Source organism: Mus pahari, chromosome 12 (genome assembly GCF_900095145.1).
Source record: "Mus pahari chromosome 12, PAHARI_EIJ_v1.1, whole genome shotgun sequence".
Classification (NCBI taxonomy): Eukaryota; Metazoa; Chordata; class Mammalia; order Rodentia; family Muridae; genus Mus; species Mus pahari.
Window position 1 is genome coordinate 18038444 of NC_034601.1, and position 22983 is coordinate 18061426.

The 22983-nt window shown below is 46.5% G+C and overlaps 1 pseudogene; it reads right to left on the reverse strand.

The window, feature by feature from the left end:
* Positions 1-287: 287 nt before the first annotated feature.
* On the reverse strand, positions 288-1173 carry LOC110329901 (annotated as a pseudogene).
* Between the last annotated feature and the right edge of the window lie 21810 nt (positions 1174-22983).

Below are 22983 nucleotides of genomic sequence, written 5' to 3' on the forward strand. Positions count from 1 at the left end.
TAAAATGACCAAGTAAGTGACTGTTTAATGGAATTTCAGCTTTGGGTTTCCGGCATCAGGAATGTATTAAGTTGTCACTTTTCTTTCCTCTAAGGCTTGGTCTTCTGTCTTTCCTGGTCATTCAGTTCTTCGTTTGTGCCAGGGAACAAACTTGGCAATTGCCTAGACAATAGCTGACACCCTTGCTATGCCCAGCTTCTGAGACATTATTTATATTTTTATTATTTTTTAGGAACTTTATTTTCCTTCCACTTTTCCCCCCTTTGCTCAGGGGTCTGTACGGCAGCTCAGGACCACTCAGTGGTGGCTTAGGCCACTCAGTGACCTGAGCTGTGGGAGCGGCTGACCAATCCTCAGTGGCTGGCTGTGCACTCCTGCCTTCAGTGGGAACTGCTGGATGGGCACAGAGGGTACCTGCACACCCCCGGACCAGTCAGCCACCTCAGGCTGAGCAGCAGTGAACTCAGGAGCTGGTGTGGTCCATTCACCCTGGAATTCCTCCTTGGTCACAGCCTTCTCAGCAGCAGCCTGCTCCCCCTTCTCAATCTCCTCTGGGTCTCTGTAGAAGTAAAGATCAGGCATGACCTCCCATGGGTGCTCATGGGAGATAGTACCTCGCATGCCGAGTACTTCCCTGGCCAGCATCCACCACATCAGACCCACTGAGTGAGCTCCCTTGTTGTTGCATGGGATGTTAATGTCCACATAGCACAGGGGAGAATCTGTGGTACATAGAGAAATGGTGGGCAGGTTGACATAAGAGGCCTCTGTGAGTGGCTGGTGGTCAATCAGCCCTGGGATCAGTCACCATTAGAAGCTGTGACTCCCTGTAGGCTGCTAGGATCTGGTTAGTGAAGGTCCCAGGTGTGAAGTTGCCAGAATTGGAGCGGCTCCTGTCGCAGCAGCAAACTTCAGCACAGCTCACTGGCCAGTATTCCTGGAGGAGATGACGCTGACATCAGCAGGGTTCTCAATGGCAACAATAGCTCAGGCTGCAGGTAACAGCTTTTCCCAGGTCCTCTTCAGATTTATGATGTAGACCATCACTTTCCCCTTTGTAGATGTACTGCTCCATCTGAAAGTCAAGGTGGTGCCACCTAAGTGGGTTCCCACAGCAAGGAATTTGAGGACATCCTCCTCCTTCATCTGCAGGACATCAAGGGCTCAGGACATTGTGTAAGTTTCCATTTGAGTTATGATGGGAATTCAAGAACAACACCGTATGGACCCGTCCCCGGGTAGCGTGGAAAACCTGAGACATTATTTTTAATAGCTGTGTGAAGTCTCTCGCTGTAATATTTCCAGTGATTGCCAAAGGTAAAGTGCACATAAGCCACCCGTCAGTACTTTAATTCTGTCCTCTTTTCTTCAATCCATGGACATCCCATTTACAGAACTCAGCACGAGGATGTCTCTGTTACGAGCATGTGAGGGAGCAACGTAGGCCGTTTTTCTAGAGTCCACAGAGAAGGCTCAAGAAAGCTTTTACTTCATATATCCTGTGCTAATGTTCACTGTATCAATCAAAGCAAGCTGATTACAGGTATCTACTCTGTACACGGCCTGGATACCTCTGCAGGCTTAATAGGCTGCCGACCCGGCAGGGTCCTAAACGGCACCTGGTCTTTAGTCAGCGATGGAAGTCTGGAAATCTTGGTTCTGATAGGAGCAAAGGAATCAGTTGCAGCACAAAAGAGGGAAACCAAGTGTCTCCGAGAGGAAGGCCAAGTGGGAGAAGGAAAATTAGTTTCCTTTTGCCAGTTCCCCCCCTTATCCCCCCCCCCCATTTTGAAATCTGGGCTGCTACCAGAAGGTGCCGCCCACACTTGAGGGTTCTTCCCGCATCAATTAAGGCAATCAGAACACTTCTTCTGCGGAGGCTCCTGCTCAGCTGTTTGTAATTTGTAACAAGTTGACATTAAAACCAACCATCGCAAGCACAGGGAGGGAATGCCTTCATCTAGGAAATCCTCCGCACCCCAGCCTGCCCGGTGCCTGCCCCCCCCCCCCCCCCGCACTGGAGCCTAGACGCCCTTCTTCAGTTGTCCTGCCTGGTGTTGGGTTTAGAGGTGCACTGCTCGTCTCTGGGGAGCCACAACAACTTGGAGTGTGCCCAAAGGGAAGCTACAACAACCATCTGAAGGGCTCAGAGAAAAGCCGGGAGGGAACTGTAGGAGGAAGTAGGAGGCTGTGGTGAGGCATCCACTGACTGACAGGAATGATGGCTTGACCCAGGAATCCTGAGGGTTCACAACAGTGGAGTCACCAGCTCAGGAAGAGCAGCTGTGGGTCAGGAGAGGGAAGCAACTATTTCATCTCCAAGAGTTCAGCAAAGGTGCTGTCTCCTCAGAGTTCTTAAGTGATACAGCTAAAACAGCTCTGGGAGCCTCCCCGTTACCCCAGCAACCCAGGTGAGTGGGTGGGCTAGACTAGGAGAGAAACTTCCAAGTGCATGGAGAAGGCTCAGGGTGGGAGCAGTAGCTGCCCCCTTCTTGCCACCTGGTGACTCCCCAGGCCTGGAGTTCCAGGTGTCCCTTGCTGTCTGTGGAACACTAGTTCCAGGATCTAGCATGGTGTCCCAGTCCGAGGATGCTAAAGACCCTCATTGTATAAGGTGTGTTATTTGTAACCTATGTACATCTTCCTGAGTATTTTAAATCATCTCCAGATTCCTTACAAAACTGAATACAAGGCCAATGATATGTAAAATGTCCTGAAACAATACGCATCCTTATGGATAATGCATTCTAATACTTCTGTTCTATCCCATTTGATCTTTTAAAATGCTGGTCACAACCCACTGCATAACAGCTGCTATACTGCATTGTTTAGGGAATAATGACAAGAAAAGAAGTCTGTACATGGTTGGTGCAGATGTAATTTAAGAAAATTATTTTCAACTGTGGTTGATTGAAGATGCAGCACCCACAGATACAGAGGGCTCCTGGCTGCATCCCCTGCTAAGAGTCTTTGCCATTGTCTGCCCGCCCAGAGGGAGGGTGGGAGTGAGAGGGGTGCAATTTCAGATTTAGTTCATGCACAGAAGCGAAAAGCAAAACAAAAAGCAGGTGCCCAAATGATTTGAATTTCAGCTAACAAACAAGTTTTTAATATTATGTTCTAAATATAGAGTGGTAATCCAAGGATGACGGCAAAGCGAGAGCCTGGCTGAATTCTCTGACAGGAGTAGAGAGGGAGGTGAGAGGAATGAGGAATCTAGTTGTTGGAGGCTATCTACCCATCTATCTATCATCTTTCTATCTATCTATCTATCTATCTATCTATCTATCTATCTATCTATCTGTCTGTCATCTACCTATTTATCTGTCTATCTGTCATCTATCTACCTATTTATCTACCTATCATCTATATCTATCCACCTATTTATCATCTATTTCTATTATTTCTATCTATCTATCATCTGTCTAGATCATCTACCTATCTCTATTGCTAATCTATCTCTATCATCTACCTCCATCATCTATCTTTATCTATCATCTATCATCTCTCTATATCTATCTATAGCTACCTACCGACATCTATCTATCATCTATCTATCCATCTATCTATCTATCATCTATCTATCTATCTATCTATCATCTATCATCTATCTATCTATCTATCATCTATCTATCTATCTATCTATCTATCTATCTATCTATCTATCTATCTCTCTCTCTCCTGTCACTGGTTGTGGATATGCATTTATGGAGATAGAAGGAAGGTACAAATTATTTTTAGAAAACTTAGTTCTATTATGAACAGAAACTGAAGCAGATGTCATGAGAATGGCCACTGTTTCTGCGCTTCAGACACCAGCATCTTTTTGTCCCAGGAGTGTACGTGGCCACAACTATGTGTTAAAGGGCACGCTGGTCCTTTCCAGTCTCCCATAGCCACTCTCAGACATCTGTCTGTCCCCCAGGGGAATCTTTGGGTTGGCTTTGTCATTATCTTTCTGTGTTATTAGAAACTGACAGTGAACACCTTTTGTCCTCTCTCCCATGAAGTTCCTCTTCACTGTTTCCATTCCCACTTCCCCTGTCACCATCTCAAGTCCTGGTGTTACCCTGCTCTCTGCTGGGCACTAGAAACATCTTGTTCCTCCCCAAGGCCAGGATCCAGTGTCTAATCCTCTTGTGGGATTTCCTTCTTGATCCTCTGCATGCTGCCTCTCCCGGTGTGGTGGGGGTGATATGAATTTCTGGAGAGCCCTAAATCTACCTGTCTGCCATCTCTTTCCTGACCTTTCAATGGTGGGTATGTTTTCTATGCTTTTATAAAGAACACCCTTGCATGTGTCCTGGTGCACCCTGATCACTGTGACCAGAGTTGTGTAAGGGATGTAGCCTCATGAGTAACCTGCGTGACTGTCCACCACCCCTGCTCTGTTGTGTCAATGGACATCCTCAACACCATAATAGAAAACGATGCCTCTGACTCTTCACCTGCAGTCCCCTTAGTCCTCTTGCATTGGGGGACATGGGATGCTTTGGTTGGCCCCATTCTCTTCTCTTGCTTCTGTGGACAACACCTTCTTACTCTCAGAACAGCTCCCAGCCCTGCACTGCATTCATCTCTGCTAGAATGGTCCATTGCAACATCTCAGCCTCTGGGCACAAGCAAAGGGATTATGCCCAATTGATTTCACCTGATCTTCCTGTTGTAGAGACAGACTCATGGGAAAGCATGTGCTGCTGGCTGGGTTTGACTCTTGCCCTGGAAGCACATGTAGGTGATTAGTGGGATGGGATGAAGGTGGTCTGTGGGCATCAACATCCCCTCTCTTCTTGTTGAGCAAGAGCACTCCACTCTGAAAGGGAAGCAGAACAGTAGAGTCCTGGGAGTGACAGGGACCCAGGATCTCATCTGAGTCCCTGCATCTCCTTCTTCCCCAGACTCTTCTACTCCTGGACAATGATCTCTTCTTGTTGCTTCTTTGCCCGTTCCCCCCACACCTCCTTTTTCTCTTTCCTTTCTGATTGAGCAGCTGCTGTGGTCTGAATGTGTCCTCCCCAAAGCTGCGGTTGGGACTCGAATCCACAGCATTAGCAGTGTTTGAAGACGGGGCCCAGTGGGAAGTGTTTAAGTAAGCAGGCTCTACCCTCATGAGCAGGTCCGTGCCAACTATATGTGGGCTTGATGTTGTCAGTAGGATCTCGTGCCATTCTGTCTCTTACCATGGACAGGACAGTCAGAAGGTCCTCACCATGCAGACCCTAGACTTTGGACTACTTCCAAAACAGTGAAGAAATATACATTTTCTTTTTTAAAAAAAGACAGCTATTTGGGGTGCAGTTAACTATTTGCAGCTCCTACAATTTGTATCCAGATTTAAATGATGTGTAGTTGAATATCTATCTCATGCCAGCACATGCCTTTTCTCTTAAAATCCCCAATATGGATTAAATCAAATAGGTTGATCAACCTCCTAATACATAGAAAGGAGCAAGACCTCCGTGAGTACACAGTGGGCCAAGAGCTCTGCTGGAACTGGCAGAGATATTTTTTCTTTTCAAAAAACACAATTTTCAAATTTTAATTGTGATTCATTCAACTCAGTTTTTAATTATAACCAAATAAGTACATATATTACTAAGGTGAATAGGGTGAAGCTCTAGATATTTGACTGTTTGACCTAAAAGCAGTTCCATACAGTTCAATAACTGTCAGATAGAAGCAAAGATGTCGAGAAGAAAAACTTAGCCTTATTCTATGTAATGGGCTCTACTATTTTAACTCTATTAAGGTGGTCCTCAATCTCCCTAATGCTACGACCACTTAATACAGTTCCTCGTGTTTTGGTGACCCTCAACCATAAATTATTTCATTACTACTTCATAACTGTAATTTTGCTACTGTTATGAATGGTAATGCCAATATCTGATATGTAGGGTGCCTGATATGTGATCCTAGTGGGGATCTTGACCCATAGGTCGAGAACCACTGCTCTTCTGTTTGATCATTTAAAACAAAGGTGATAACATACTAAACTGATTTTAAGTTAGATAAATGCACTCTGACCTTGGGTTTAAGAAAGCAAGGCTCACATAGGCTGTCATGGTAACCGGTTTTCTCTGGGTTCATTTCCCTTCCCCTTAGTTTCATACCCCCTTGTCATGATCTTGAGAAATGAAGTCCATTGTCAGTCTTTCAGCTGCAGCTCCCCTGTCAGACTACTGCTTACACTTAAGGCATGGGGATATGGTGAGCCCACCCTCAGCGCCAGCCTTGTGGATTTGGCAGAATGAGAGGGAAGATTTGTGACACAGTTTCTGAATATAAAGAGGTATGGGAGGGAATAGGCTAGTGGTCATCTGCTCCCTGCCTGGCCTGGTGTGGGTGGAGTTTAAACCCTAGAGGACAGTGTATGATTTGGTGTCTGGGAATGAGGGGTTGGAGGAGTATGGCTCTGTCCTGGCACTGAAGAGAGTCTTCGGCATTGGCAACATTTCCACAGAGATAACCCTGGATCAAGAGGACAAAGAGGCTGGTCCAGGAGAACAGTTGTGAAACTGGGCCTGTGGAGTTTGACTGCATGGATACCTAACACATGGCCCTAGGGGTGTGAGAAATCCTGAGGGGAAGCCTTACAGGTGCAAAGACACAGCTTGAGTTGTAAGGGTAGCAGGTAGTGAGCCCCATTACCTCACTGGCTGGCAGGGCTAGGGAAATGCAAACTAATTAAGCAAACAATGACATCACAACACAGTGTGCTTGCAGAGTACATTACCAAGAATACTTTCAAGTATGTGTTTCTCAAAAGGCATGGTGAATGCCAGGTGGGTAGGGAGGAAGCAACGGCTGTAGGAGAGGGGTGGACAAGGTCACAGAGCTGGAAAGCAAGAGTGAAGGATGCTGATCTGTCTTTAGACTGTGTGATCTGCTTCCTCCACCATTCGCATTATCTCCGTGGCAGCAATAGTAAGTTCCCTAAATACACTGGTAAACACAAGGCAAAGAAAGCCAGGATGGGGTAAAGTGGGTACCACCACCTCCAGCTTTCTCCTGCTCCCCAAGCTCCTCATGATCCCAGGCACTGAGTCATCTCGCAGCACCTGGCCTCATGCTCTTCAGAATGGACTGTGAAGTTGAACTTGGTGGTTGCTTCTCAGAGGGGTTGGGAGGGCAAGGTAGAAGAGGCTGCTGAGAGGTCCTGGTTGGTGTCTTGCCTCTCCCAGGACCCATCATCCAATAATCGACCTAGGATACCTGTGGTGGTTTGAATATGCTTGACCCATAGGAAGTGGCACTATGAGTAGGTGTGGCCTTGTTGGAGGAAGGCTTCGTTAGAGGAGGTGTGTCACTGTGTAGGTGGGCTTTGTGGGCTCCTAGTGCTCAAGTTCTAACCAGTGTGGAGAAGGGAGTCTCCTTCTGGCTGCCTTCAGATCAAGATGTACAACTTTCACCTCCTTCTCCCAAACCATGTAGGAGCATAGGCTGCCATGCTCCCTACCATAATGATAATGGATGGTACCTCTGAAATGTAAGCCAACCTCAATTAAAGGTTGTTTTTTAACAAGAGTTGCCTTGGTCATGTGTCTCTTCACAGCAATGAAACCCAAACTGATACAGTATCTGACCTCCAATGTAAGTCTCTGGCACAGCTTCTATGTCTCCGCTTCCCTGGGAGGGTTGATAATCCAAAAAGCTTCTTGTCCTCCGGCTTGCAGACCATTGGGAGGATGCGGAACCTGTATGCTCTGGGACCTAATGGAAGGAAGTCAGGCCATTTGGAGGAGTGCCCTTTAGGGGGTAAAGGGAGCGCACTTCCTTTTCTTCCACTCTCTTCATTTGTTTGTCTTGATATGAGTAGTCACTTGTCAACATGCCTCTGCTGTGACGTAATGTCTCAAAGGCTCAAAGATAATGCAGCAAAATGGCTATGGACTGGAGCTCCTGAAACCAAGAGACGAGGAACTCTCTTAATTAGTTTCTTTTTGTTACAGTAACGGAAAGCTGATGAACACAGACTGTAGGGGAACAAGTGTGAAGATGAGAAGTTTGGCATATGTGAGCCGGGTGATCTGGAGTTTGGCACTACTGGATCTTTTTTTTTTTTTCTGTTGAGAAATAGTAGTGATATCTCTAGTGTTCTGACTAAGTAGTGGGAGGTGAAGCTGGAGAGTTAGGCAAGAGTCAGGTTGTGGGAAAACTTAGAGTTAGGTAGACCAGATAATTTGTCATCCAAATTAGGGGTGTTGGGAGTGGGGGGTGCCCAGCTAGATCTCAGGATAATGGGTCTGACCTGCAATCATGCTGGGGATGTTGGGATGTCTGCTCACTCTCTTCTAGAGACTATAGTAAGGAATTTGAATTATAGTATATGACAGGTCACAAAGCTTCAGCCGGAAAGTACAGAACTAGATTTACAGTCTTGTTATGCAATCTGATTGAAAAAAATATCAGTTACCAGCAGGATGATTAGCTGATCACTTGTCCATAGACAGTGTGCAGAATTTATTCAGTGTGACAATGAGCAGTTAATCACTGTATTAGAAGCCTCCAACAATGCAAATGAAAATGATGACATGTTTGGCGGCCCTATGTTGGAATCCAAAGAATGTTTCTATTCTCTGCAGAATGAGGAGCAGCACTCTCCTTTACTGGTGTGCACAAAACACATCACACTTTCTGTTCTGCTGATGCAATAGGCCCAATACCAACTCTCCAACCACATCATGTATGAGCATGAAGTGCATCATGTAACCTCCCACGGGGGGTGCATGCTGTCAGAATGATGCTGCTTCCTTTGACATGACAGTTGGGTATCCACCTCCCTCCCTGTCAGAAGACTTCATAAGCATGGTCGAGAGGTGATGGGTGGCTCAGCCTCATAGCCACGTGTGTGAGTTAAGATACTGGCTGCTTGTATTTTGTTTTGGTTGCTTCTGTTAGGCAACGCTCTCACACTCGGGTACAGTTTCCAAAAGCAATCATTGTCCAGAGCTGTAAGAACCTGAATGTGAGTTTGTGAATGAATGGAGGAAGGTAAACAAAATTCAAATGTACAAAGATAAAAGCATAACGGGGGAGTGGCATCTCATGTAAAGTTTACTCAGCTGAGAGGCAGGCTTCTCTGACTTGAAGGTCACATGACCTGGCATACTCCCGAGTCTATATCCCAGACTCCCAGTGCCTTGTGCCTACCTCTGTTTATGCATGCATAAAATCTCTGGCATGTGTTAGGGTCGCAAAGCAGAAAGAGTTAAGCCAGGAGACTATGGTTGGATTATGAAGACAAATGCTGCCATTACTGCTAATATTGGATGATAAATTCTTATTATAAATATAAATTCTTGTTAGTGGTTTGAAAGGGTAGTCAGTAGGAAAATGAGTACGTTATATTGATATAGACTGTCATTGGAGTCTACAGTCCCCAAACGGACCTGTAGAACCTTGAGTCCAAGGGTCGCAGCCCAGCCACTAAGCTCCTGTTTCAACCCCATAGATGTGCTTTTTGCCTGGCCTCTGACTATCTTGATGTGTTCTCCAGGGCAGCCAGAACTTGTGATTGTGTGGCAGTTGGAAGGGTTGTCACTTTGTCTTGCCCAGCTCTGGCAGACATAAGCATAGCAGGCCTGGACCTTCTTGGAGCTGTGGCCTCCATCTCTTGCTGGTATGGGAGCTCATGCCTTTTAGCCCCATGAGGCTCACAAGCACAACCCGGCTACCCAGGTCTGTTTGTTTATTTTAAATAGTGATTTTTAATTGTGTGTATGCATTTATGTGGGAGTATATGCACATGAATGCAGGTACACATAGAGGCCAGAAGAGAACACAGGATCCCCTGGAGCTGAAGTAACAAGCAATTATGATCTGCCTGGTGGGTGGTAGGATCCAAACTTTGGTCTACTACAAGAGAAATATTTATTCTTAACCCCTGAGCCATCTCTCTAACCTGCGTATTTACCTTGTAAAGGAGTCATGGGGCACTAATTAGAAGATGTATATGGGGAATGGGTATGGGGGATGGACTGGACAGGCTGGAGGCAGAAAGACAACATAGTAGTGATTCCTATAACACAGGGGTCAGTTAAAAGGGGCTGGTGGTCATGGTGGCGGTGACATGTAAAAAGAGGAAGAAGAGACTCAACAAGACATGAAAGCAACAGAGAGCTGTGAGATTTTAGAATGAGGGCGCAAAGGAAGAAGGGAGAAGAAATGACCCTGCTTATGTTGCACGGAGAACTGACTTGTGAGATGTGTTCAGTAGTTTTCCTAATCTGCAGAGGACATGTTCCTGTATGGCCCACAAATAACACCAAACCCATAATGCAGAGAACTTTCATCTTTTTTACTTTAGGAAACACTTCCAGGTTGCTATCATTATTATTGTTGCACCTTGGGTAATTATTAAGGAAAAATAAAGGTTACCCTAACACAGACACTCGGCTGCTCAGGTTGTCATTTTGGTAGCTGAGCAGGCTGCAGAGTGCCTGACAGGTTGCTGACACACGGAGTGTGGATGTGCTGGACAAAGATGATCACATCCTGGGAGGGACAGAGTCTGGTGGGGGAGGCCTCATGGAGCTGTGGAGATGCTAATTTACTTCCCCCCCTTTCTTTTGTCCTTTATTCTTTGAGGAAAATCTCACCCTGTAGCCCAAGCTGGCCTAGAACTCATGAGGTAGCCCAGGCTGGCCTAGAACTCATGAGGTAGCCCAGGTTGGCCAAGAACTCAAAGTCCTTCTGCCTCAGCCTTCAGGTGCTGAGTCTGCAGGTCTCCATTACGATGCCTCACTGTTCTTTTTAATTATTATTTTTAAATCTGTAGTAGTTCACATAGTTTCTAAATTTATGACTTATGAATTTGTTGTTTCTGGAATTTTGCATTTAATACTTTGGGGCCAAATTGACCCCAGGTTACTGAAACTATGGAAAAATGAGGCTGTAAATCACAGGCATTACTTCACTGGGCTTAGCTATGTGTGGGAGGGGTTCTGTGAGCTATCTGGGGATGTCGGTGGAGGATTGTGATGCTAAGACATAGAGAAAGAGCTAGAGATATAACTGAAGCTCACCAGAAGGTGGGAAGATACCAAGAGGATATCGATATACAGCGTGCTTCACTAGACTGTCTTTCTTTTTGAGTAGAATTTAAGACAGAGTTTCATGTACCCCAGGCTTGCCTCAGATTTACTGTTTAGCTAGGGACCTTTAAATCCTGATATTCCTGTCCCAGGTGCTGGGACTGCAACCATGTCGCCACTCTTGGCCAACAGGGGCTTTGCTACCAACAACAGCCCAGGGAGCAAGCCTTTGTATATGGATCTTTGGGAGACAACACCCAGATTCACATCATAGCGGTGGCTAAATACAATTTCCTAGTCCCTCTTGACAGCTTACTTTCAAAAAAATAAACTTTACTTCAGTCACAGGATATTTAATTAACACTCTTCTAGCTTGTGAAAATGAATGATCTTACAATTTTTTTTCTCTTGCAAAGACCTGCCTCGAGTTCTCCTTTTTCTTAATTACGTTATTATTTCCTACAAAATAATTTAATTGGTTTCTGTCGGGACTGTGTGACATGGATCTGTGCCTGTGGTTTGCAGAGGTCAGTGGTTTTGATCCACAGTTGTCATGGGAGACGGGAAGAGGCCACCTGATTACAGGAAGGATTGTCGCTGCAAGCTTGTAGGGCAGGGGCCATCTGGTTTGGTTGTTTAGCGTCTTTTTTTTCCTCATTTTGGTTTAATTGTGGATCTATAATAGTTTACATAGCCCATAAATTTAAAATATGTAAATATATTTAGCAAACTGCTTGCTTCATTTAATTCACATATTCATGATCCTCATCCCCACTCCAGCCAGTCATTGTCCTCAGTCTCTCAAGTCCCCTTCCAGCCAGCCGCTGCCATCAGTCTCTCAAGTCCCCTTCCAGCCAGCTGCTGCCATCAGTCTCTCAAGCCCCCTTCCAGCCAGCCTCTGCCATCAGTCTCTCAAACCCCCTCCCATTTTCTTCCCCTTCCTCACTTAAAACAAAGTTTTAGAGTATCCTTAAAGTTCTTGCCTTGTTTTTAGTCAATATATCCTAGCTATTTTTCCACGTCAGAACTCAGATTCTCCACAGCTTATTTCACAGCTTCTCTGTTGGTGGACACTTGTGTTATTATCATATGTTCAGTGTTACAAACCAAGTACTGTAAATCACCTTTGTGACTGTGTTATTTGCACTTGGGTAAACATACCTGTAAGGCACATTCTGAGATGCGGGATTTCTGACTTCCGTGTTCACGAAGAGCTGTAACCTGCAAGCCAAATAAACCCTTTCCTCTCCCACGTTTCTCTTGGTCATGGTGTTTGTCACAGTAGCCGGGAAGCAAATAAGGCAGGGAGCGTACTTTTTATCTGTTCCCTTAAAAATCGTTATCTAAACTACTTGTTAATAACTAAATATTTATTACAACCATTCAAGGTGTAAGATCAGAAGGCCGGGGCTTTGGGAACTAAGTCATAAGAGTAGATCTCTCAAGAATGGGATGAGTGTACCTATGAGTGGATGGCCTCGCCCGCCCCCTCCCCCAGAGGGCACAGACAGCAAGTACTTCCTCTGAACCAGGAAGCCCTCACAGCACACTGAGGATCGGAGTGTCTCAGCTTCTATAACAGTAGAAATAGAGTCAGTTTTTGCTATTCGTATGCTCTCTATTCTGTGACTGTAGGTTGCGCTACCTGAAACCCTATTAACTTCTCACTACAACTGGGGACCAGGACCTCATTCTTGCAGCAACTCCTTTTCTGAACCAGACTGTCCGTGTCAGGTCCCTGCACTGTCCAATTGGTGACTCCTTGTATTGGTCCCTGTCACCTCCCACACAGACCTTCCTCCTTGCCGATGCTGGCCCCTTCCTGAGTTGGGTCTCAGGTCTACTAGGTGTGGTCCCTGGTACATTTCCTTTCTGTTGACTATGCCTGTTCTTTCCCCAAGTTTCTATGATGAGCCGTCTCAAAACTGAAATCATTTCTGCTTGAACGAAACACTCATGGATTTCTGGGTTTGTATTTAGCAGCAAGGATCCCTGAGCAGGTAGCAGGTCATATGATCACAGTTTGCAAGGGATCCCAGGCCAGTGAATAATGAATGATTCTTCATAGCATGTGCCATACAAAGTCATTAATTTGCTAGAAGTTGCTGTGTTCTGATGCCCCTGAGCCTGAGGGCAGAGCCAAAGTCCTGACTGCATCATATTGGGACAGTAGAAAGCGGCTGAGCCACTGGAGGCCAGGAGCACTGAGCCAGAACAGAGGTTAGCCTGTCACCATGAATGCGCTGAAGAGGACCAGAAGCGTTTGCCCTCTGCCAGCAACCGCTCTGTGAAAAAGCACAAGGTTGGCTGCCCACCAAGACACAGGTTCCCAAATACAGCCCATGGCCTAGAGGGAGAGGAGAGCCAGCTAAAAATAGCTGTGACGTCTCCATGCTCGTTTTCTTCTTTCTTTTCATTTTTTTATTCTTTAGCAAGTTCACCTAAAATAGTCTGGAAACAGTCCTCCCTCTTCCGGCCCCTGAAGTAGAAAAAGAAAATAGAGAGGTCAGAATATAAAGAATCTAGTCTATCCAAACATACCAACTATCCCTCGAGGGTAACATCTATGTCTACTCCCAGATGAAGGCTGCCCCCCAAAGAACAGGGCCAAAGCCTGTGGGTCTTTATGGACCAATACAGGCTCTCTCTGGTAGCTGATGCGTGGATGGACTATAGTTTCTGGAAGTTTCCAGGTCCAGGGATTTGGGGAAGCTGCCTTACGTGGTAATGTGCAAAGGCCAGGGGTTAGGGTGTCCCATTATACTAACAGAAAGAAGCTACCGCGTGGGGTGTAGAGTCAGGAGAGGGACAGGCTTTCAGAGGCGGCACCTTCTCCAGCCTTGCTTAAAGAAAAGGATGGACTCTCCTTCCTCCTGGCCTCTATCTCTGACATTCTGAAGGACTGATGTCTCCAGGGATCCTCATTGAGACAGCAGTCCTATGCCGGGGTGGGAAGGACAAATCCAGAGCCAGGTTCACAGCAGAAGGAGCAAGTCTGACCTTCACAATCAATTGTAGCAACAGCTTGAGTCTGGTCCACAAAGCCATCTGCCCGGATCTTAGATGCAGTGTTAATTCCATAAGCAACTGCAGCTTCTTTATTCTGTAAAGTGGTGCCATCTACATGATTTAACTTATTTAGCAGCTGCAATCAGGGTGGCGTTCACTGTGTAGATATCGTCACCTCTGTTTTATAGTGGCTGTCAATGAGGCTCACAATGACTTGTTGATGAAAGGTGGACTGCTGGCAAATTTTGGAAAGTTCAATCCAGGGTCTCATCTCTCATCTCCCAGTTCAGTATTCTGTCACTACTGTTCAAAACTTCCAGGCCGGGCTACACTAGAAGGCGATGTCCCTTGGAACTGAAAACAGGCATTGAGAAGAAGCGTGGCTGTTGCATGAACACTGGGACTCTTTTTTAGTTATAATGTCCTCACTGTAATGGAACAACAACAACCTCACAAAAACAACTAAAGGGGGAGAGGAAAGTAATATGTCACTGCTTCAGAGTCTGGGCCCATGGTGAACCAGGACAGAGCCTGTGGTAGCTGCTACTCACATCCTGGAAGACAGGAAGCAGACAGTGGAGCCAGGGACCAGACTGAGCCTTCGAAAGCATACCTCCAGTGACCTTCCTCCCCTAGCTAAGACCCAGCTCCTAAGAAGTTTCCAGAACCTCCCAAAAATAGCTCTGCCAGGTGAGAACCAAGCATCTAACACGCACGCCTATGGGAAGACATTTTCTATTCATCTTTATTTCACAACAGTCCCGTTGCCAAGTATGAATATTTACTATTGTGTAAATTTGGGCAAGAAGTTACCATTGGAACTTTGTCACAACAGTCAGGACCAAATCAGATAATAGAAATTAAGGTACAATATCTGACATAGAGAAAAACATGCTATATGTCTTGCTATCTTATTAACAATTGTTCTTAATTTAAAATGTATTAGTGTGTGTGTGTGTGTGTGTGTGTCATGAAGACATGTGTATGGTGACATACATGTAGAGGTCAGAAGACACTTTTGTGGCATCAGGTTTCTCCGTTCACCTTTATTTGGGTTCCATGGACTAGACTAACATCCCAGATGTGTGCAGCAAGCCCTTTTGTCCCCCGAGCATCTCACTACCCTAAATTACCATTATTTCTTAATAACAGTGCATTATCAACCTGAAAGACTGAAAAAGTTGATTTTACAAAGTTACAAAAAATGAGTATAAAACTTCAAAATTGGTATGCAAAGGCAGGAGGATGTGTGTATTCCAAAGTGTCATTGACTATTGTAGTTATGTCGAAACTGTGTCCAGCCTAATAAAACCTTCCCTCCATCAGACAGATGGGCAAGCTAAACGGGTCCCTTGGATTTGACATCTAAGCAAGAAGAGTTCTTAGTTCATAGTCAAAGGTGAATGATGATTTGAGCCAGGTCTGGTCAGTCACCTTCACTGTCTGGGTACCTGTCACCTACTGCTTATTCTCTCCAGCACTGATTCACCCCACAAACAACTTTTGAGCTCCTCCTATGTGTTATGTGGTGATATGTGTGACAGGCTCCTGCCCAGTAGACCATATGGCTGGTTTCCCCACTCCCGGCATATGGTGCTGGGAACTGGCATAGCTGTTGCTTGCCCCCACGTGTTTTCTCATTCACCCTTGTCCCTGCCCAGTGGCCCTCCTGATGACAGTAGCTTTATATTAGTGTGGCATCTCCCTGAGGATAAGATGCAGCTGCCAATAGCCATCTCTTTGCCTGACCGATGCCAGCGCCACATTGCTCTGGTCCAGTCCCAGAGGACAGTCGTGCAGGATACAGTTCACATCTGTCCCTCAGTACCTCCTCAGCCCACAAGGCTCTACTGCTGCTGTCAGCTTTCTCACCACATCCTCTACCTCATCCCTTTCTTTCTTAACATCCCCTAGCTCCTTATACTGTGCCTCAACTTCCCCTGACTCCAGCTTACTTTCCTCCAGCGATCTGTGGTCCCAGCCCGAGTCCCCTGACTTTGGCTGTCCTGCAATTTTGACTCAGCTCCTGTCCCTACAGCACCTTGTCCTCTAAATCCTCAAGAGTCCCTTTTCTAGATGTGGCTCTGTTTTCCTCCATCCATCGTCTTCCTTCGTGACACCTTTTCCCGACCCCAGCCCCAGCATGCACACCCAACATGCATTACCTCCCTGATCGTCCTTTACGCTTTTTTATATTTAATCTGTATGTGCATACATGTGTGTGAATGTTTATGTGCCACTGTGTGTGTGTGTGTGTGTGTGTGTGTGTGCCTGTCTGTTTGTCTGTCTCAGAGGACAACTAGAGGAAATCATTCTATCTGTCCTGTGGATAACTCATTTATCAGGCTTGGCTGCAAGTGATATTTATCCTTTGAGCCATCTCTCTGGCCTTACCAGGTTACCTGTCATTCATCTGTCTTTCCCTCTGCTTCAGGCCCTGTGACTCCTGACCTCTCAAGTGGATCTGGGGGCACCACTTTCTGTCTGGATCCAGGATCCTTCCTGATTTTCATGAACATATTTTCTCCTTACTTAAAAGTTTACTTCCCAGTGTTCTATACTTTATAAGATGTCAATTTTATAAATATCAGGGACGAAACCATAGGGAGTAGGCAGATATGTCAAGAACTGAGAACATGTAGGGCTGGAAAAAATGATCCAGTTGATCAAGTGCTTACTATGCAAGCATGAGAATGAGGTTCTGATCCCATAGCCCAGAACCCACATAAAAGTGCTGTGGAGGCAGAGACAGGAGGAGCCATACAGCTTGTAGGCTCTCCTGTCTAGCCAGATTGATGAATGCCAAGCTTAGGGAGAGACCTGCTCTCAAACCACAACATGGAAAACAACTGAAGAAGACACCCGGCATTCACCTCTGACCTCTGCAAAGTACACACACACACACACACACACACACACACACACACACACACAGAGAGCAGGACGAGCTAGAACATCATTGACCACTCAGACAGGCAAAGGAGCTATGATGAGGACTATCTGTGAGAACTGCTGAGAAAGAGGAACCCAAGAGGCAGCCTAGACCCTGGGGTAGCATGGGAAAGGACTCTGCATTTGAGCTGATACCCACATCTTTCTTACCTTCTGGGCAGTGCTTGCCACTCTGTTAGCCATGTTTCCATGGACTTAGATGAAGGATTAGTTGGGTCATTTTCCAAGTCCCTGGTTCCTTTGAGAGGCCTCATATCCACGTGGTTCATAGTATCGGCCTCTTTGCATTTCCCAAATCAAGGAGCCAAGTGGGTCTGGACAGTGTGAAACACTGTGGTCTGGAGGTCCAGGAGGACTCCTAGAATTCTTTGCTTTGCTGTAGAATCACCACGAGGTCAGGTGTGGACACAGAGAGGACAGATTCCTTTAAACAGAGTGGACCCTTGTCACCATTGAGCCACATCTCCAAGCTGGGTTCAATTTGATTCAGAAGAAAACCCATCCAACTCCCCAGTTTTTTTCCATTAAGCCTCATACTCTGTAATACTACACATATTGAAAAATACAAAGGGACTAAAAAAAAATGTCCTCATGCCTTTACCTCTTGCTACTCCAATGTGCTTGTATCCGGGGTACGTGCTCTAGAGGGACTGACCTCCAGAGTCAGTCAGTCACTTCCCAGAGCCAGTGGAGGACTCACTGAGAAGTATTATTTGCAGTTTAGACCAACCAACACACCTAATCTTCTCCCAGGTCTTCGTGCTTTGGGTCACTCTCCACCCACCCTGCACATCTGAGACCAGAGACTCTGGAAATGCACCAACCAACCTCCTACCTTCCCTTGTTCCTTCCCACTGACACTGCAGTAACTGCTGTTGTCCCTTGCTCCTCCTGACAGTCCCGATGCTGCCCCACACCCATGGCCTGACATTACTTGAGAACTGCAACTAATTCTCTTCTTAATGACAATCATCGTTCAATCTGTTTCCCTTACTGTTCATCAAATTCTTACCAATGCACCGTATTTTAAAGCAATATCTTGTTTGTTGATTCTATGCTAGGCAGAGACTTAGACAGAATGTCTTACTTAAGCTTTTATTTTCAGCCACCCTCTGAGGACGAGCCAATCCCTGCTTCATCGATGAAGAAACTTAGGCCTAGAGAATTTAGGTCACCTGGAAGTGACCTGTCCGAGTTCAAACATACAAGTTCTCTATAGCCAAGTGGCTGATGAGGTGCCAAGACATAACAGAAGACAGAAGCAGCCAGGGAAGGCAGATGTCCCTAGGAGGTTGGCAGTTCCTGGAGATGGCCGTAGCTGCCTCTCCTTCACTGGCCTCTTGACTGTGTCTGTTCTTGGACCATACTGAGGAATCCTGGGAACATCCCTCTTTTGTTCCTTACTTCTCAGGGAAGATGAAGGATTACAGATAAAGTACATTTATGTGTCTGTGAAGTCTCAGTACCTGAGTATATTTTTGCACAACTTACAATACCAAAAAGGCTTTTGGAAAATACTAGTGGATAGAGAGAGGTGGGGGGAGGCCGGGAGTGGGGGGAGGTGCTGTCACCAGTGCTTGTCCCCCGAGGGCTAGTGCGGTGGGGAAGGAGACAACCTGGCGGCAGCATGCATGCTAATCTACTGCACATCTGTGTGGAGTTGCCTTTTCCTTTGAAATGCAACTCAAAATCTATTTCCTCCCAGGGAACTGCCAAGTGGCGTCCCAAAGCGGGACAAGGCGTACCTGCTTGGGAGAGAGATGGGAAGGCTAGAGGGTAAAAATACCATCGGTAACCCACAAAGCAGTGTTGGGGTAGCAGGCAGAAAGCAATGGGCAGAGCGGGAGCTGCTGTCTGTCCTCTGGTGTCCTCACACCACCACGAAGGAGTAAGGAAGCAGCAGAAACCGGTCCAGTTCATTTTTAAGCCTCTGGCTATTTTTAGTGCATTGATCCCAGGGGGGCCTTGGAGGGCTCACACTCTGAGGAGAGCAGGGAAAGCTGCCGAGTTCTTCTCACAGAGCAGATTCTTCTCACAACACCAGTCACCTCCCAAGGCCTCAGAGAAGCAGTCAGGGCAAGGAGGGGCTGCAATGGGAAAGGGAGCCAGTCAGGTTCCAGGGAAGGCCCAGTGTCCTGGTCGGCTGGCCAAACTGGGTCAGGGTGAGCAAGCCTTTGAATGAAAGTCAGGAACCAACTGTGAATCCACTGCACAGCAGGTCCAGGTGGCTGCCTGGTGGGTTCTCTTTCCAGCCAAAGGGACAGTGGGAAGTACCTGCTGTCACCTGAGAAGAGGCTGGCCATTCTTTCTTTTGGTGCAACCCCCCCCCCCCCCCCGCCGGGACCTGCTCATTTTCCTATGGTTGGTCATTCCCAAAGGCAGCGAGGGGGAGGTTGGAGAAGATTAGATAAGTACGCCTTTCCCCCTTGTCTCTAGCTAATTGCCTAAATGGTGGAAGAGAAAACCACTTCCTATAAAAGAGATTGCCTACGGATTTTTGAATTATTGATGATTATCCCTATCCTGTCTGACTGCACAGATATTCAACAACAGGCCCGTTCTGCCTAGGACGGCTACAGCCTAGAAGTCAGGGAGGCAGGGCACACTTCAGGTCTAGCCCTTCCTCCTTGAGTGTTTATCCACATCACTCAAGACACTGTCAAATTGCCTTGTTCCAGTAATTCCTATTCAAATTAGTGAACTGTGTCAGTGACGTAGAACTTGTGAACGTATGTAGTCAGAACACACTCTGGATGTTCTGAAGAGCTCAGCAGATGTGGAAATTCATTGGTGAGCACTTCTGGGCAGCTTCCTCCTGTCTGGGTGACTTGGCAGAGCCAGTGCAGTTGCCCGAAGCTTTCTTGGAACTCAGTGTTTCTTGCTGTTGACATTTGCCCTATCCGGTCCTCTAGATCTCGCCGTGCCTTCCCAGCTTCAGCTGCTGCCCTCCCTGCCTCTCCAGTCTGGTTGCTATAGAGACACCCATGGTTGTGCCTGAGTCCTCCCTACCTCTCATCTTAGTTCTGGCAGGGCATGCATTAGGGTCACGAGGATGCCTACGTGTGGGCTTGGATGAGTTTCAAGTCTCTAACTCTAGCTTGAGTTCTAGATGGGCAGCTATTTCTGCCTTCTGGGCATTCCCACCTCCGTACTTGATGGGCACCTCGAACTTTAGCAGGAGTAAAGATAATACGTCGGTATGACCTCAGAGCACAGGTCTACACCAGTGCGTCTACCTTGTGCGTGTGGTCTCATTGGCCCAGTGGCTAATGCCTGCCCACTTCTCTTTCCTTCATCCCTTGCATCTAGTTCAGACCTATCTTGCTGGTTCTAATCCAGGCTATGATGAGGACATGGTCTTTTCCCACATCTCTGCTGCACCAGCTTCACACTGCTCAGGACTAGCCCAACAGACTACTGTCATCTCTGCTTCTGCTCTCAACTCACTGGTCCATTCTCCATAGAGTGGATGGGTCCCTGGAAGCCACAGGCCAGAGTCCGTGGCTCCCCTGCTTCCAACCTGCACTCAGATGCAGTCGGGATATCCCCATAACTAAGATGCAGTCTGGCTTCCTCATGAAGGCCTTCACAGCACTAAATCAAAGACTGAAAGCTACAACCTGTGGACTAGATAATGCCTCCCGTCTCTGCCCATTCTCCGCAGTACACTTGTAACATCTCCAGACTTTGTGCATTAGGTATGGCTGCTTTGGTACCGCAGGGTGGCTTTGAGCAGAACTATGTGACCCACAGTCTGGACTGTTTACTATCTGGCCCTTTAGAGAAAGTATTTGCCACTCTCTGCTCTAAATCTTCTAGTTCCTGGCTGCCTCCCTAGCTGTGACCACGGTCCCCTCTGCCTCCCCAGCTGTGACCTACTGTCTTTTCTGTCTCATCATAAAGCTGCTGCTTCCTTGTGACAAGCTCGACACTGCCTCTGCAGTCCCTGCACTGGCTGTCTTGTGGCTGCTTCCTCAGCATTTAGGTCTCCCCTATTCACAGTCTTCAGAGTAATAAGGCTTTGATTCAAGCTAAAGCTAGAACTGTCCACTACCAGAGTATCCTAGTGTATCTCTGCAGCACATGCTCATCACTAGGGTTACAAACCTGTGCGTATGCCTCTTACATATTCATGAATGCCTATAGATGTACAGATGCAAGAATGAGGTAACTGTCTATCTTTCCCACCAAACTACAAGCACCTGGAGAGCAGAGACCTACTCACCTCTATGTACCCAAACTGTACCTCATCTATACAAGACACTCAATAAGACAACTATGGGTGAACCAACTGACTTCTCGCAAAGCGGCTTGTCCCACGTGGCATAACCAATTAAACCTACTTTGTTATTCAAGTCCAGATGTTCATGTACCAAATAATACATGTGATACAGTGTGTACCTGTGTATGTCACCGCTGGCTAAAATCTTCCATTAAAATTATGTGTTATTACTTGTGTTGTTTTATAATAAATACTTACTGTTTACTGAGTGTTCCGCAGTAACTAAACACACCTATTATTCCATTTTAATTCTTGCAGCAGCAATTAGGGGAGTCTTCTTATCTCTTATAGGGAGGAAACTGGTGGACATGGTGTCAAAGTAACTTGCCTTGGGTCCTCCATCTAAAACCTCACTGGCCAGCATCCCTAACATCCCTTGGACACCCAGCCCAAACCCTATGTAGTTTCCATTCCCTAAGCTGTGGAGGAGTCCCGCCTCAATGCTGGTCCCCAATAACCAGAAAATCTTTAACGAGGAAGGAGTCTCCTAGAGCGTCCTCTGGGTCTATGGTGTTCTGACTGTCTTCAGATTCTCCCACAGAGTCCACACTGATATTATGGCAACTGACTGAGGATGGTGAGAAGTGCCTGCTCTGTAGAATATCCTGTCATTGGCGTGTGACCTTTGACTTTCCAGAGATGAATTGACAGCTGTCTGAGTGCAGGGAGAGGACAGGGACCTCAGAGGGAGTGAGAAAATGGTATTGAGTTGCTGGATAACATGCATGCCCATATTGTCCCTCTTCGGCAGGCTAGAAGAGTTACAGATGGAGAAAGATGCCTCTCCAGACCCAGATAAAAGATGTTGTACCTTGATATTTGCGGCAGGACCTATTTATCTGTGGATGTGGCATGTTCAGGAGACTCCATACCTCCCTGAGTGGGAGTAGAGGGAAAGGCTCCATAGCAGAGAGCGCTGGCTGCACACTGGTGGTAAGAGTCAGTAATCGGTTCCACTTTCGCTGTTATTTATGTCTGGATTCCCCTCAATGACCCAATAAATATATTGTCGTTTGCTTGTTTTGAGATAGGCTCTTACTCTGCAGCACAGGTCTGGCCTTGAACACTCAATGATCTAGTCACCTAAGGCCCCTGAGAGTGGGGTGACAGTTACTTCCTGCTTTCATTTTTAAAAAGCAATTTCTTTCTTTTTTTTTTAAACAATTTTTATTAGATATTTTCTTCATTTACATTTCAAATGCTATCCCGAAAGCCCCCTATACCTTCCCCCCAACCCTGCTCCCCTGTACTGGGGCATATAAAGTTTTCAAGACCAAGGGCCTCTCTTCCCAATGATGGTCAACTAGGCCATCCTCTGCTACATATGCAGCTAGAGTCACGAGCTCAGGGGGTACTGGTTAGTTCATATTGTTGTTCCACCCATAGGGTTGCAGACCCCTTTAGCTCCTTGGGTACTTTCTCTAGCTCCTCCATTGGGGGCCCTGTGTTCCATTCAATAGCTGACTGTGAGCATCCACTTCTGTGTTTGCCAGGCACTGGCATAGCCTCACAAGAGACAGCTATATCAGGGTCCTGTCAGCAAAATATTGCTGGCATATGCAATAGTGTCTGTATTTGGTGGTTGATTATGGGATGTATCCCTGGGTGGGGCAGTCTCTGGATGGTCCATCCTTCTGTCTCAGATCCAAACTTTGTCTCTGTAACTCCTTCCATGGGTATTTTGTTCCCTATTCTAAGGAGGAATGA